General features: G+C 36.3%; 1 pseudogene across 1 annotated transcript; it reads left to right on the forward strand.

The window, feature by feature from the left end:
• Positions 1-6,163: 6,163 nt before the first annotated feature.
• On the forward strand, positions 6,164-17,039 carry LOC309621170 (small integral membrane protein 12 pseudogene; annotated as a pseudogene). Its single transcript has one exon. The product of its transcript is annotated as a small integral membrane protein 12 pseudogene (transcript).
• The last annotated feature ends 921 nt before the right edge of the window (positions 17,040-17,960 follow it).

The raw sequence follows: 17,960 nt of genomic DNA on the forward strand, positions 1-17,960 counted from the left end.
TCAGAGAATACTGATTGTCTCATTGGCTAATAAATAAAGAAAAATCCTTTATTCACATTTCTTTGAGAAACTTGATTAAAGAAATGAAAGTAACATTTTAAGCCATTTTTCCTTTTCATGTTTTTATTGATCCTGAAAGTAGCAACTGGAAGACTGAAGTTCAGTGGAACTCTAAGCTAACTCATAAGTCTGCAGCATAGGGGAAGGCATGATTTCAGGGTCAATCATGGAGGATGAGTCCTAGAAGAGACTTCAGACTTTCCACTGGAACCATGAAATAATCCCCTCTGAGATTAACAGTATAAACTTCAAGCATCTCAATTCCTGATTGGATTTATGTGATTTGGACTGCTGGCTCACCTCTCTTAGCTGATTGCTCTGTTGCATTATTATTATTTTTTTAATTAATTAATTTATTTATTTATTTTTGGCTGTGTTGGGTCTTCGTTTCTGTGCGAGGGCTTTCTCTAGTTGCGGCAAGCGAGGGCCACTCTTCATTGCGGTGCGTGGGCCTCTCACTGTCGTGGCCTCTCTTGTTGCGGAGCATAGGCTCCAGACGCGCAGGCTCAGTAGTTGTGGCTCACGGGCCCAGTTGTTCCGCGGCATGTGGGATCCTCCCAGACCAGGGCCCAAACCCGTGTCCCCTGCATTGGCAGCCAGATTCTCAACCACTGCACCACGAGGGGAGCCCTATTTTTTTTTTTTTTATGGCATGAAAAGAAACTATTCTCCAAGGTCACAAGTTACTTCTGGTATTGTGGTTGGTTGTGGTATTTCAGTAGTCAATCTCAGTAAATATCTCAACTCTAAACCTTTATCAGGCTGAAAACAAAACTAGAGGAGATACATGTATATAATCTTGTCATTACATGTAGTTTTCATAATAATTTTGATATAAAAGTGCAAAATTGTTAGAATTATATGGTTTAAGGTGCCCTGTTGGTAAATGCACTGTGACACGGTGCTCATTGTGATGTATTTTTTAACATTTTTTTTTTTTTTTATGGTGAGGAGATTACTTCATCATTTCTTACTTAAGAAAAATAGTGAACTTGGCATTAACACTTGTTAAACTTAAGGAATTTTAATGTATTGTCTGAACTAACACAGGAAATGTAATTAAATCAAATTTGGTTTCTTGAATTGAATGCATGTATATTTTTATGTGAATGTTATCAAGTGACATATATTTCTGGAGGGCTCCGTTTATAATCAACATGTGTTCAGCTCCAGTGGAGAGAGCCTGTGACACACTAATATCTTAACTGTGCTGGTATCCCAGCTCCATCACTATTTATTTGTACAAATTTGGACAAGTAAATTAAGATCTACAAGCCTCAGTTCCATCATCTATAAAATGGGATGATGCATTCATACCTCTTATGAGTGCTGTGGGAATATTCTGTGTGTATGTGTAAAATACGTGCCACAATGAAGATAACAGAGTAGACAGTTAATAAGTATTAGGTAAAACTATATCTTAATGTAGGCTGATAAAGAAAATACAAGATTTGGTCTTTGCTCACAAAGTTCATACAATCACATTGGGGAGATGCAGTTGAAAGCCACCCCCCCCCAAATGATATATCTGTGTCAAATTCCTGGAACCTGTGAATGTTACCTTATTTGGAAAAAGGATATTTACAGATGTAATTAATTTAAGGTCTTAAGATAAGGAGATCTTCTTGAATTATCCCTCTAGGCCTTTAATACTATAAGAGTCCTTATAAGAGAAAGGCAGAGGGATATTTGAGATAGAAGGGAAAACAGAGAGAAAAGAGGTTGAGGCAGTGTGACCATGAGACAGATTGGAGTGCTGGAGATGCAAGCCAAGAAATGCCTGCAGCTAACAGAAGCCAGAAGCAGTAGACTCTCCCATAGTGCCTTCTGAGGGAGTGTGACCCTGCTGACACCTTGATTTCAGACTGTTGGCCTCCAGAACTGGGAGAAAATAATTTTTTTAATTAAAATTTTTATTTTGAGATAATTGTTGATTTCCATGCAATTGTAAGAAATAATACAGAAGGATCCTATGTACCCTTCACCCAATCTCCCCCGATGGTAACATGTTGCAAAACTTTAGTATAATATCACAACCAGGAAACTGACACTGATACAGTCAAAATATAGACCATTTCATCATTCCACATTCCATCACCATGAGGACCCCTCATTGGGAGACAATGAATTTCAGTTCTTTTGAGCCACCCAGTTTGTAGCAGCTCTAGGAAACTAATATGGGAGATGAGACAAGGCTATATATATTTCTAGTGGCAGTTTATCAAAGAGTGCCCATTATAATAAGTTATATACTTTTTTTTTTTTTTGCTTCAAATTACAAGATAGTTTTAGCCTTTAAAACTTGGCAAATTAAGTCATTTATTAGTGCATTTAAGTGGTAATTACTTCGTTCTGATAATATGACAGATCAGTGCTAGGGGAATAGATATGAATTATTATTACTCTGAAAGAGCTTATAAACTAACAAAGGGTGTTTTCATGGAATAAAATTAAATTCAATGTACAAATCATACCTAAGTCACTTGTGGACTTTAAAATAGCAGTAAATAATTTAGAGATTAATTTTGAAACACATATCATAAGATTGATTTTATTAAAGTAATTGAATTACTCACGTGTATATACACACATACACACATATATATATGTGTGTGTGTGTCTTTTCACAAGTAAATTTTTCACAAACAAATTAAATGCTAAAAGATCACCTGCTAACATTTTTTATTTAAATTTTTTCTTGTTCTCTAAACGGGCACTGTCTGATTACTGGAGAATTTAAGTGGAAATTAATTTTTATTAAGGGAATTGAATAGTCTGATCCTTCTCATATAATAATTTTCATTTGGTTCTATTTTTTGTTCTCAGAAAGTGAAATGGAAAAAAGAGGGGGGGCATAAAGAGAAATTTAGGAATTATTTAATTCAGTATTCCATGAGGCTATTATTAGGCAGAAATCATTTTAATTTTAAGAAAGACCAGTTGTTCATAAAGAACATTTTAACGTAAGAAATAAAGAAGAGTGGCACTTTGGATATAAATCAGAAGTGGTAATGGATATAATTTAGAACAAAGAGATATTTTGACATTTATCAAATAACATTACAGAGGTGACAAGACAACTTTGATAATAAGGCGGTGACAGAAGAGATATTCACAAAGCACATCTTCAAAATGACCATTACAGCTTGGTCCGTAGGCATTTCAGAAGGCCCAACTCCCAGAAAGTATGCTTGGTTACCTCTGCAAATAAATAAGTGGGGGAATAATATGTTTTAGGAGATTAGAGACAAAATTTAGGGCAGTGAATAACATCTGGCGAGGAAAGATGGAAATCAAGAATATACACAAGTTTACAATTCAACTTGAGCAATTATAATTTATTATAAATAAGTTTTAATTGTAAAAACAATGGAAAAGTGCTTTCTACAATAGTTACAGGTGATGTTAGAATCATGGGTTCATAAGATAAATGGGCGCTCAAAGAACTACAGTAAAATATTCAATGCTTATAATTATAAAGAAGCAAAAATAAAACTATAAAAGGCAAAACACTGGACAATGACTAATTTCCTCATCAACATGGCATATTTTATAAAATTGGTATAGGATTAGGCCTCCAAGGAATGTTTCAATGGTCAAGCAAATCAACAACTAAAGCAAAGGAATATGCCAGAATAACAAACACCATCAACCATATATTGCCCTAGAAACTTTGCCTAGGGTTTAAGAGAGAAAATGAGAAAATTAAAATGATATATTTGTGCCTAGGCATTTGTTCTGATCTAATATTCAGATATTTATTAGAGAAGAACAGTGTCAGTTCAAGAGAATGCTACAGCTTCTTCACGGAAGTGAAAATGCCAATGATTTTCAAAATGTTTTCACCCCAGAAGTATCACAGAATAATTCCTACCCTTACCACATGTGATGTTCTCTGATATTTTCTATTCTCTTTTACTGTAGTCTATTTCTTCAAAAATAATGCTACTTTTGATTCACTCATGGATTGACACGTGCATATTGTAAAATCCTCGTCGAAAGAGGAATAAAATACTGGAATATAGAATTGACTTAGGTCTTATCGTCACTTATAAGCCTTGAACACAAAATAAAACCACTAAAACCTACTCTTTTCTCTGTGAGCTGCAACCTATTTAATAGGAGCATGCCCTCATGTTACAAAGGTGTGAGCTGCAACCTATTTAATAGGAGCATGCCCTCACGTTACAAAGATGTTATAACATTCTATGGTTGGCTGAATCTTAAGAGTAGGAAATGGGGATAGCAGCTGTGGGGCTTATGTCACAGCTGTTCCTTGGCATCCTTGCCACATCCATGGCAAACATCACTAACTGATCACTCTAATCAGTAGGTCTGGTTACCCCTTCAAAATCCTTCACACAGCAACCCTTCAGATAGCCAGTGTTGATTGATTAGAGCTGCCAGCACAGCAATCTCTTGGGAATCCCTGGAATCTAATTCTCTAGGTTTTCTAAATAAGAAAGAGACTCACTAGAAAGAAAATTTTTCATTATAATTAAATGTTTAAGCTTCTAATTACAGTGACATCAGCATTTGGTAGAATAGGAAGCTCTCTCCCCATGGAAACAACAATTTAACAACAATGCTAATCGCCTTTAGGAGAAATCCAGAAACCAGTTACGAAGTTCCTGCACCTCAGGTGACACTTAGACAAGAAGAACCATATTGAGTCCAGTAGGAAAAGTTGTGGCATTTACTCTCTATAGTGCCTCACCAAAGGACAGCACTACATGATTGGGAAGAAATTCCCAATTCCCAGCTTCTCACTGGAGAGGGAAAGAGAAGAGTGGAACATATATCCAACATTCAACATTCTTACTTTTTGAGTGGCTGCCTAAGGGACTAGTTTCAGTCTTGCCTGAACCTAAGTGCTGACAAGAACATGCAACTGGTTGGAGGCTTCTGAGAAATAAGATCATTGCACCTTAGACTAGCACCAGAGAGCCTGCAGTACCACAGACACACACTAGCCAAAACAAGTTTGAAAAAGATGATAGTCAGAGCCCTCACACTTCCTGTTTTGAAAACATACTACAAAATAACAGTAATCAAGATGGTGTGCTACTGGCACAGATAGGCCAATGGAACAAAACAGTTCAGAAATAAACCCTTGTGCCATGTGGTTAAATGATCTTCAACAGGGGTGCTACACAATGGGGAAGGACAAATGGTGTTAGGAAAAATGGATATCTACATGCAAAAGAATGAAGATAGACCCTTATCTTACACCACATACAAAAATTAACTCAAAATTTTACATCATATGCAAAAAGTTAACTCAAAATGAATTAAAAACCTAAACAGAAGACCCCAAACTGTTAAATTCGTAGAAAAAAAGCATAAGGAAGAAGCTTCACAATATTGGATTTAGCAAGGATTTCTTGGATATGACATCAAAAGCATAGGCAACCAAAGTAAAAATAGACAAATAAGACTACATTGAACTTAAAACCGAATTGCATCAAAGGAACAATTGATAAAATGAAAAGGCTCCCTGTGGAATGGGAGAAAATATTTGCAAATCATAATCTGATAAGGGGTTAATAACCAGAGTATGTAAGGAACTCCTACAGCTCAACAAAAATTTAAATAACCCAATTAAAAAATTGACAAATGATTTTAATAGACATTTCTCCAAAGATGATATACAAATGACCAAAGAGCATATAAAAAGATGCTCAACATGACTAATTGTATGAGGAAAGCAAATCAGAACTGCAGTGAATGTCACCTCATACCCATTAGGATAGCTACTATCAAAGGAAGAGACAATAACAAGTATTGGCAAGGATGTGGAGAAATTGGAACCCGTGTGTACTGTTCCTGGGAATGTAAAATGGTGCAGCCACTATGGAAAAAATTAAGGAGTTTCCTCAAAAAATTAAAACTAGAATTACCATATGATCCAGCAATCCTACTTCTGGGTACATATCCAAAAGAATTTGAAGGAGGATCTCGAAAAGATGTTTACACACCCATGTTTTCTGCAGCATTATTCACCATGGCCAAGAGGCGAAAGTAACCCATCAACCCTTGATGTCCATCAAGGAACAAATGGATAAAGAAAATGTGGTATAAACATACAATGAAATATTATGCAGCATTTAAAAAAGATGAAAATAATGTTACATGCTGCGACATGAGTGAACCACGAGGACATTATGCTAAGTGAAGTAATAAGCCAGTCATGAAAGGACATAGACTATATGATTCCACTCATGTGAAGTATCTAAAAGTCAAAATGATAGAAACAGAAAGTAGAAAGGTGGGTGGGTGCCAAGGGCTGGGAGAAAAGGAGAATTAGTGTTCAATTAGAGCTTCAGTTTTATAAGATGAAAAATTCTAGAGATCTGTTGCACAACAATGTGAATATACTTAACACTACTGAACTGTACACTTGAAAATGTTTAAGATGGTTGTTGTGATTTTGTCAAATTAGCACTTATTATTATGTGGAGCATAGGGTACCAGATGGTGAGCTGTAGTTCAGTAATAGACCACAAGAGGAATTGAAATAAAGAAATTTACTATTCACAGTACCTGGCAACCTCTAGGGCCCACACAGGGAAGTCAAGACAGAGTGCAGACAGAGAGAGGCAGGACCTGGAGCATATGCTTTTATTAAGGTCCATGGGTGGAGTGCTCTGAGGTTTCTTGGCTAAGGCTGGACTAGTCAATTCAAACCAAAAGAGCAGGGTTTTGGTAAGACCCACAGGGCTCTTATCTTAGGGATGCATAAGGCATATAGGTGCTAGAAGGCTGGGGAGACTCAATCACAGTGGTTGTTGGGGAAGTCATATCAGAAACTTATATTTACTTGTGACTCTTCTGGCTGCTACATAGGGCATGTGCTTGCATGAGGGGCTAGTGCCAGCTTAAGGCCATTGTAGGCCTCTTGACCAAACAAAATGGATGCTGAAGCAGCAATACCATGGCGTAGTTTAGCTAAACTCTTGACAATGGTAAATTTGTAATGCGTTTTCTACAATTGGAAAAAAAAAGTTTATACCTTCTAATTAACCACAATGAATCTCTATGAGGCTAAAAAAAAAAGTCAAACTTAACTATAATATTATAAAAATAATTTCTAAATTTAATTATGGTTTGAATATTATTTTCTTCCAAGTTTGAATATATAAACATATCTAAATCACACTTCTAAGCAATGTTATTATACTAATAACTTTTATAATAAATATCCATCTGCCAAAACGTTGTCACATCAAAACTAATTTAGGCAATGTTAGTTTCCTAACCAACAATATTTTTAATTCTAAAAAAATAGACCCTTTAGTTTAATGTATTTATTAGACTCAGTAAGTAAATGAGAATGACATTTTGTTATTCATCATTTTATGAGATGGCCAAAATACATATAAATTCATTCTTGGAACGTCTCCCTTATGTCAACTATATCATTCCAGAAATGCAGAAGTATCTTGAGCAAACACCATGCAAAATAAAATTTATAAAGAAAATTCCATATATAAAAGCAGTTTATCTTGTTGTCTAAGGTATCCTGCCCCCATCCCATTTAAGAGAAATGGGTCTCACACAGGAAGTACACCAAGTACAGTCTTTTGAATTTCTGTGAAAAGTTTAATATGTTTGGATATTTGGCTAGTATCTTGGCTTACTTTGATGAGTGGGCTTTTATTCTTCCACTTTGATGAGTGGGCTTTTATTGTTAATTTATGTTTATGACTGTTAGACCAATTTTTTTTAATACAGGTAAAATAATAATGACTGTACATGGTGACTTCAGAAAGTGTATTTCATCTTCATATGGACTCTTTTAGGTTCAATGATAGAGAATGTTGGGGCTCAGGGTGGGCTGCCCCAAAATATGCTGCAATGACATATTGATTATTTTGAATTAAAGTTACTTAAGAAATGGCCAGTGCAGAAGGAGCACGCTGATTCTCCTTTGTCTCCCTGAAAGCAGGAAATAAATCTCCATGTGAAAGGTGCACTCCCTGCATCTGGAGGTAGAAGGACACCCTTATTGCCAGAGATGGGGAATTCAGGCAGAGAAGCCTGTATAAACAAACCTTGCTACTTCTTTAATTGACTACCCCAAGCTCACACTCTGTTTAGATTCTTCACTAATTGAACACCCAAAACCTAAGTTTCTTTTTCCTGTCAATTCCTCATAAATTTTTTGTTTCTTTGTTTGATAAGTATAAAAGCTGTCTACTTTGGCCACTTCTTAAGTCCTATTTCTATGAGACCTCCATGAGTTTGAATTAAAATTTGTTTCTTTTTCTCCTGTTAATCTGTCTTGTATCAATTTTATTATCAGTCCAGCTACAAGAACTCAAGAGGAGTAGAGGGGGAAATTTCCCGCTCCTCATCATGAACATTCCTTTATAAAGCGGTTTTTCTCTTACATGTACTTAAAGAATAGATTAACCAGCATAATGACTTAACATTCTATGCGAAAGAATTTCTGCTTGTTCAAAGAAATTGCCTCCATTTCTCATAATCTTTTATTAAAGGACTATACCATGTATATTCAATCTTGTGGCATAGAAGGGCAGATTTTAAAACAAGGACATTCAAAAGATGTTGAAATTTAGAAAATTGAAAAAAAATTCAAGTAATCAGAAAAGATTGGGATACTATTTTAAAATATGAACAGACATATATCAAACTTTGCAAGTTATAAACCTTTTCAGTAGAAATTTTAATACCTTTAATACCTTTAATACATTTTTAAATAGATGTAAGGTATTTGCAGCAATTAAAATAGTATAATTTTTGTTATTATTTTCTTAAAGACAAGAAACATTTGAGAGGTAGTAGACTCTAGACACATATTGAATTAAATTATCCAGCTACAATTCCAGGGAACACAGTTAAGGAAATCCTGTGCTAGGATTTTTTTTTTTTTTTAAGTTGAGTTCATTTTAATAGAAGTAAATGTGACTTCTTGATTATGCAGGTTTTTTGTACCACAGCCAGATTAAAACCCAGGTTCCTATATTCCCAGGCCAGGGATCTTCCTGTTACTCCACATTGTTTAAAAGTTTTAACAAAGAAGAGCAAATTGGAATTTTCATCTGTGGCAAAACTGCTTTTGGTATTTCACCTTTATTTTCTGCCATTTTATCACTTTGCTAATTACATGTAATTGCTCTTTGATGCATGATGATAAATAGTTACATAACCATGGTTATGTGGACATATAAATTATAATTGTGTTATTTTAAATATATTATCATATTTCATTTATTCATTTGTTTAGTCAGTAAATATTTATTGAATTCTGCTCTGTGCAAGGTGTTGTGATAGACACTCAGAATAGAGCAAATCAACTGGACAGTAATGACCCTGTGTTAGTGGCACTTACATACTAGCAAGGGAAACATTAAATATAATGATTAGTTTAATTATAATTGGAATTATTTAACTAGAGCAGTGATAAATTACAAAGGAAAAGTGCAGGCTGGTATGATGGCATACAACAGGGGACACTGAATAAGCTGGAGAGTTAGGAACGGCCTCTTTGAGGAACCGACCTCTAGAGGATGAATAGTAGACAAAAAAGTAGTAGGGAGCAGGGAAAATTAGAGCAGAGGTAAGAAGAACATTCATTTCTAGGAGAAGCTCTGTAAAGGTGCTGTGGCTAGAGTTGGAGACTAGGGGGAATGATCACAAGATTTTATGTTGGTGAGATGGGCAGGGGCTTTTAGGATATATTAAAGAGTTTGATGTTTATCCCAAGAACAATGCAAAGTCATTGCAGTGTTTTAAGGAGGAGACCCTCATCATTAGATGGATTATTTTGAAGCAGTGTAATGAATGCTACAGGGAAGATGAGTTGGAAGGAGGCAAGACTGATTTGATTGGATGTAGATGGTCAGGACAAGGGTCCAATTCAAAATATTTAATGATTGGTCCGTGGGTGCTACCAATCAGAACAGATGTCACCAATAAACAATAATCATGGCAGCATAAGTATGAACCTCCTGGATATAAGACCAGGCTGGTGAACTTCAGTGCATAGCTGTATCTCTTGCCGAGATGGGAATAGTGTGAATAATTTTGAAGAAACAGGTAAGGCTTAGAATAATGACTATTTTAAAAGCAAGTTAAAGAGACAAAGTAAAGGTATAACTGATTTCCCTTTATTCATTCTGCTATGAAAATTCCAATCAAGGAGGACACTGAAAGGCTGAATAAACCATATTCCATAATAATCTTATTTTTAAAAGGAGAACCTTTTTCTGAAAATTTCTGCTTGCTTAATATTCACTTCAACTAATTAAGCCTCTTGAGAGGGGATATTTTTCCTAAAAAAGAACTTAATCATTTTTGCACTAAAAATATTATGTCTATTATTGTTATAAAATTAAACAAAGCTATATGAAGCCATATTAACGCTGAGTTTAACAATGACTTTAGAGGTCACTGAAGAAGTCATTTCTGATGAAAAATTACAAGTTTAAAAATGACAGCATAGGATCCAAAGAAAAGTTAAAGTAAATTTTCAAAATACTTTGCTTTAAAAAATTAATATCCCAATATTATATCACTTATAGTTCCATGAAGTTTTCTCTCCCTTTCTAAACATTTGTTTTCCTTAAAAATTCTATTGTATGTTCAGATGAATTCATGTTATCCCTAAAATAGCCAATTTGGTACTCTATAAACATTTGACAAACAAATAAATGAAGCAAATGTGTTTTTTATACTATTTTTTTCTCCCTCTAATAAAAACAACATAGAACTCAAAGCATAGAAATCACAGTCAGAAAGCCTGGGTAACAGTAGTTGCACAGTATATGTGAACCACAGTTTCCTGATTTGAACACAATACCTACCTTTAAGGGATATTAAGCTGTACAGATCTTTACAGAATATTAATTTTTGTTATTATCCCTCCAGATGATTGAAAGGAATTATATTTACTGGTGTTAGTACTAAGCTCTCAAAGAACCATTGTTCCCACTCCAAATTGTTACCCAGAAACTTGTATAGCCCTCAAAAAAGGTAGTTACATGTTCAAGTTGGAACAGTAGAAAAATCACTTTGAGTTTTTGCATGTGGACATTGGTAGAGAGAGTAGAGCCAATAAAATAAACAAACACACACATTCAGGGATTGTTTTACCTTTTTTAAATTGTTGGTAAAGATCATAAATTCTGAGGATGTGCTATCCACTACTGTAGCCATATGCTCTGTTAAAATTGAGACAACAGGCACAAAATGGAGTCACTTATGCTAAGCCCCATATAACCAAACCCAGACAGCTTAATTACAGTTTCAGCTTTCCCAGAAATGGAATCTTAAACCAGTCAATCAGGAATAGCCTGATCAGCACTAGTTAGGTAATCTGCCTCATAGACACCTGCCATCCCCTAAAGGAAAGTAAGCTTGCAATAACTGACCTGCTTTTTTTCCTAGTGTAGCTTCCCTATTTTTGCTCCCTTCTGTCTATAAAAGCTTTTCATTTTGTATAGCTCCTCTGAGCTCCTTTCTGCTGTACTAGCTGCTGCCCAATTTGGATTGATTTTTGCTCAAATAAACTCTTAAAATTTTTAATATGCCTCAGTTTATCTTTTAATTCTTAGCATTTGAGACATGACTAAATTGAGATGTATCATAAGTCCAAATACACACTGAATTTCAAAGACTTAGTATGAAATAGGAATGTAAACCATCTGCTGAATAATTTTAATGTAATCAACATCATATTGGATTATATTATTAATATATATTAATATTATAGTGAAATTATTGCAGTGTTATATTGAAATTATAATATTTTGGTTATGTTGGGGTAAAGTGTTTTTTGAAATTAATTTCACTTGTTAATTTTTACTTTTTAATTGTAGCTACTAGAAAATTTAAAATTACATATTAAATTATATTTTTATTGGGTAATACTGTTCTAGAAGGCACAAAGGATAAAAAAAGAGGCCCCTACTTTTCTTCAAGCTGTGCCTTATACACCATCATGCCCAATTGTTGGTTTACACTAATGCTCTTACAATGTTTATATACATACATGAAGCATAATAAATGCATCTACATGAATTATGTTAATACCTAGAGATATTTTTCATGAATATGTCCTCTTCAGAATTATGTATTTTTTAATTCTGATAATAATCCCAAGAGTTTACCATCTTATCTTCAAATATCTCCTTGATTCGAGGTGAGAAGAATATGTGTGCAAACAGAAGAAAATGCATATTTTAGTTAATAAATTGTTCACACAGATATTTTAATTAGGAAACTTTGTCATAGCTTTCCCAATGCTGAAGACTTTGTGTACTTTTCATTCTGACTGTTGGGTAAATACTCTAACAAAGAATGTGATAGTAGAAATTATATCTCGTAACATAGCTGTCTCTATGTTGCTGTGATGGTAGAGAAGACAGTCTGATCCTGACATCAGAACTCCTTTGACAGATGTATGATCTTACCACATATTAATAAAATGACCTTGGTCAGCTCATCTCACCATCTGATACATGTTGATACATTAAGCTTGGTAACTTCTCTACCTTTGAGTATATATGGCCCACTCCTATGCAGAAGTAAGGGAGTTTTTCATGCAGGTAGTAACGTTATCTGGGCATCTCAATTTTCATAATAGAATGTCAACCCTACACCTGGCATAAAATTCTTCAGTAGAAGCCCCCATCAAGAAGTACAATCTCAAATTCTCTGCTATTCAGCCCCCATCAAAAGTTTGATACAAGAAAGTAAAACTTAGGCAACTTTATATAAAGCACTAGTTCTCAACTGCATATATTTTATGAAAAAAGTATAGGAATTATTATCGTTCATTGATAATAGCATACACCAATACTGCTGATAATAATATTTATTGCTAGAGTTGTTAAACATAAAATAATGTTGTTGACAAGGAAGTTTTTTTAAGAAAATCCATATCCTGTAGTTCTGTTTTACTCAATCTACTACCCAAGGCTATTGCTAATACGCCATGATGTACCATGATAGGGTATGTATGAGAATTGTTTGAGTTAGTAAATGTGTGAATAATTTGTACATAAGATCAAACTGTAGTAATGACAAGTATAAAAATAGTTTGTCATGGTAATTCTTGTTTTTTTGTTTGAATTCTAAGGATTTTTGCTTCAGACCAATGCTTTTAATGTCAGTCAGGTGATCCATGAGTATATAATGAGACAAGAGAGAGGGACTTGGTGAGCTGAACAGAGACAGAGGGAATTATGTCATAGTAAAATTTCTAGTTCTATTAAAATATAATCAGTTGAACCTATACAGTAACATTTTATGTTTCTGTTTCCATCTCTGTTTCTTAGAAATATCTCCGAATTAATACAACAGTACCTAAACCTGTATTTCATTTCCAGTTAGAATTTGATAGAGTGAATTGAATGATCTCCAAGATTTCTTTAATGACTATGATTCTAAGATTTTTCTCTAAAGATTTGATTCTCCATTCCCATTGCTACCCAATGCATAAAGTGTCTCCAGAGAATTCTTGCTGATGGCCCTTCCTCTGTATTTCTCCTTCCCCTTCTATTGTCCAATTTTTGACATATAATGTAGTGAGGACTTTACCTTGATGTCATTTTGAGCTTTTCACTTAAAATTACTCCAGGTATTCCTGTTGCCAGAAACTCTTCCCTTAACCAAAGGGCCTCTTATTCTACTTGATTTGGGACCATCCAGCTCTTACTGTATTTGGCAGTACTGCAAGCCAACCCCCATATAAACTGTCCTCTCTTTGGCCTCTATATCACTAAATATGCCACTTAATTTGCCTAGAAGTTGTCCCCATTTTGCAGTGTCAAATCATCTGCCTCACTCATTAAAAACTTTCTCAAGGCCAGTGATCCTAATTATACAATGAAACCTCTTTATCCAGCCTTTCACCAGTCTAAACACTTAAGCACTTAATGGGAACATCTATAATTGGCTGTATAAATGTTTTCTACATATGCATAATTTTCTTTGGTTCTTGTATCTCTCTCATTAAGCCAAACAACTGACTTCAGGAAACTTATCTTTTATTTCCCTTGAAACTCTTCACTGCATCCAGCAAAGGGTTCAGCATTCAGAAGATGTCTAACAAATATGTTGCCTAAGAAAATCAGCACTAGACCTTGATAAACTATTGCTCTCTGTGCTTCAGTTTTTTTGCAGTTTACAAAAAAGAATACTGTGAAGGTAATTTACCATTAGAAAAGTGTTTTGAAATCCTTGAACAGAGAGTACTCTTCAGCAATTGCACGAAATACTGCTGCAATTACAATGATTTCTGGATGCCACTCTGCTACAAATCTGCCACCTCAGAACAAAAGAAAATGCCGCTTGAAGAAAACTGGTTAACAAAGTGCTGTGCAAGGCCAAATGCCACCTCCTCCACCCTACATCAAAAGTAGACTTTGCTTTAGTTTCCTGATCCTAGAAAAAAATAATTTTAAGAAAATTTTAGCTAAGGAAAAACTCTTTGAAAAAAACAAAAGGATTATCTACAAAGAACAGCTTCGTTCCAGCCTGGAATGCCTATTTTCTTTTTTTCTAGGTAATCTGATAGAATTTAAAAATTTCTAACAGATGGACTCTCTACTGTAAACCAGTTTAAATAAGTGGTCACTTAACACTATAAAAGTCTGTAAAATTTTTTGAATGAGTAGCTAGGAAAACATTCTACTAATCTAATGACAAGGAAGTAATTAGAAGAGAAGATTTCAAGGGCTTCCCTGGTGGCGCAGTGGTTAAGAATCCACCTGCCAATGCAGGAGACATGGGTTTGAGCCCTGGTCTGGGAAGACCCACATGCTGCGGAGCAACTAAGCCCGTGCGCCACAACTACTGAGCCTGCACTCTAGAGCCCATGAGCCACAACTACTGAGCCCATGTGCTGCATCTACTGAAGCCCGTCTGCTCTAGAGCCTATGCTCCGCAACAAGAGAAGCCACTGCAATGAGAAGCCTGCACACCGCAATGAAGAGTAGCCCCCGCTCGTGGCAACTAGAGAAAGCCCGCGCGCAGCAACGAAGACCCAACACAGACTAAAATAATAAATAAATAAATAAAAATATTAAAAAAAGAAGATTTCAGTATTAAATGCTAACTCAAAATTGAGCAAATGATACAGTCAATTCATTACAATAAAAAAGGCCTGATTCTTGAAAGATTTTATAAAGAATACTTTAAATAATATGATGGTTTAATAATAAAAAAATGTTGACAGATTCTTGAAAAAAACTACTGATTTCCATTATTTAAAACAATTCTAATGCCCTGTAATGAAAAATATTTGGATAATACCTCTGAATTGCTCTTATTATCAAATTGCTTTTTTTTCTTTCTGGAAGGTTCCATATGTTTCACTCTTCCCCAGTTTAACTCCTTCTCATCTTTCTGATCTCAACCTGTTGTCACTTTCTCAAATTGGCATTTTTCTTAGCCCCCAAATATAACCATTTTTTTCCTGATCTCCTCTTCCATTGCATCTTTGTATATTCTTTCAAAACACTTATTGCAATTTATGATTCTGTATTTATTTTGTATTTATTTACTTATTGAATTTCTCTCTGACTAAACCTTAACTTCCATGAAGGTAAGGTATCTGTCTCGCTTTTTTTTTTTTTTTTTTTTTTGACGTTCCAGACCAGCATCTAGCACAATGCTCGGCTCTTAGTATGTGATCAGTAAATACTTGTTGAATGAACTGAAGAATAAAAAAGTGATAATCCCTCATCATGTTATCTGATATTTCCAAAACACTAATTCATTTTGAGAGATAAAAATGTAAATTAAAAGCACTGTCACATGATCCGGCAATTCCACCTCTGGGAGTATATCCAAAAGAAACAAAAACACTAACTGGAAAAGATATCTGTACCTCCATGTTCACAGCAGCATTATTTACAATAGCCAAGATCCCGGGCGCCAGTGGGCGGGGTCTGGGGCGAGGCCCCGAGGGCCGCTGGGACTGGCGGCTTCGGTGCTCCGGGAGTGGGAGCACAGGTGGCGGGTGGGGGCCAGACAGCGAGGTGTGAGCTGCGGCGCACATGTCATGTGGCCTGTGCTTTGGACCGTGGTGCGTACCTATGCTCCCTATGTCACCTTTCCCGTGGCCTTCGTGGTTGGGGCTGTGGGCTACCACCTGGAATGGTTCATCCGGGGGAAGGATCCCCAGCTTGTGGAGGAGGAGAAGAGCATCTCGGAGCTCCGGGAGGACCGCAAGCTGGATGAGCTGCTAGGCAAGGACCACATCCAGGTCGTGAGCCTTAAGGACAAGCTGGAATTTGCCCCTAAAGCTGTCCTGAACAGAAACCGCCCGGAGAAGAATTAATGGAGGACACAGGGCCCTATGGGTCCTTCTGGGGGCCAAGACTGGTCCTGCCACCATGTCGACTCAGCAACCAGAACCCACATCTGATTTGCTTTATTGTTTCTTCTGGCCCCTACCGCCCCACACAGCCACACACATACTGGCTGCTCTGCTATGGCCAGGCAGACACACTATTAGCTGAGGGGCCAGTGAAGAAGAAGGCCCATGAGGATTCTGGCCTGAAAGCTGCCTCTGCTGGATGGTGGCCACAACTGCTCAGGCTTCTGTGCTGCTAGGTGCACCACTGGGAGGACAGTGATGAAATGAACATTGGCTGTCAGTCCCTGTGGGGAGGCAGTTTGGCCTCAGGTGGGAGTGGCTGGGATTGGGGTGATACCTTTAGGAGGGGTACCTACATGCCTAGTTCTAGTTTGCACTGGGAAGAGTTCAGAAATCTACCTGGCTCCCTTAACTAGCTTGCTTTGTCCTTTGTGCTCATTTTCCCTGAAATCCTGTCCTGTCAGCTCAGGAAGGGGATTCCCCTGGGAAGGAACGCAGTCTTCTGTTCTTGGGATCCCCGGCTGTTCACCTTGGGGCAGGTGAATTTGCTTGAAAACAATCACCGTCTTTCACCCCCACCCCGTCACTGTGTAGTGCAAAACTTGATTAAAGTGGCGTCTGAGAACCATTTTGATCTAATCCTATCTTCCAGGTGGTGCTGTGGTCTCCTAGGAGTTAGGCAAAGCAGTCATCTCCGGGTAGTATATAAAATTGGCCTTTAACTAAGGACTCTGGGGCCCTGGAAGCTTTGTTTTACTAGCGTGGCTGCATTGGATCCTGGAGGCCATGAGTCCTGGAGGCGCAGGTTCCCAAGGGCCTTTTTATCATGATGACATGAGGCTTATATACTTTCAAAGTCTACATTAAGAGTAGACCAGGGAGCTTAACAATTGCTATCAAATTTTCCAACTTCATACACACATGCACACATACTTTTCCCTATAAAAGTAGTATATGTACGTTAAATTTGGTAGGGGTTTAAAAAAGGTTACCCACACTCTGAGGGCTCTAGTACAGATAAAATGTTAACATTTTGGTATCTTTCAGTAATTCTTGGACTAGTTTTTTTAGATATTTATTACTGTACATTTAATTTTATATTCTTTTTTTTACATAGTGTTTCATATCATAATCACTTTCCTATCTTATCACATGGTCTTCATAATCCTGATTTGTTTTCATTAGCTGTATAATTGCCCATCAAGTGGGAATATAGCATAGTTTGTTTTTAACAGTTTCCCTATTGCTGGACATTTGGGTTGTTTCTGGTTTTTCACTAGGAGAAATAATGCAAAGAGTATCTTATATAAGGATTTTCCTGCATTTTTGGACTAAATGGTAGGAACAGTAAATGGCATTTTGGACGAAATGGGACGAACGGTTTTAAGGGCTTCAATGCATAATACTAAATGTCTTTCCTGAAGGGCAGTAGGAACTTATACTAAATGCTACCACTAAAGATGTTGTCGGTGAGGTTGGAAGGGGTGAGAGCAGAGAGCAGACCTGTTGCCTCACGAAGTCAACTGACCTTTAACCTGAGGGAGCAAAG

The sequence above is a fragment of the Balaenoptera borealis genome (genome assembly GCF_965194805.1).
Source record: "Balaenoptera borealis genome assembly, chromosome: X".
Taxonomy (NCBI): domain Eukaryota; kingdom Metazoa; phylum Chordata; class Mammalia; order Artiodactyla; family Balaenopteridae; genus Balaenoptera; species Balaenoptera borealis.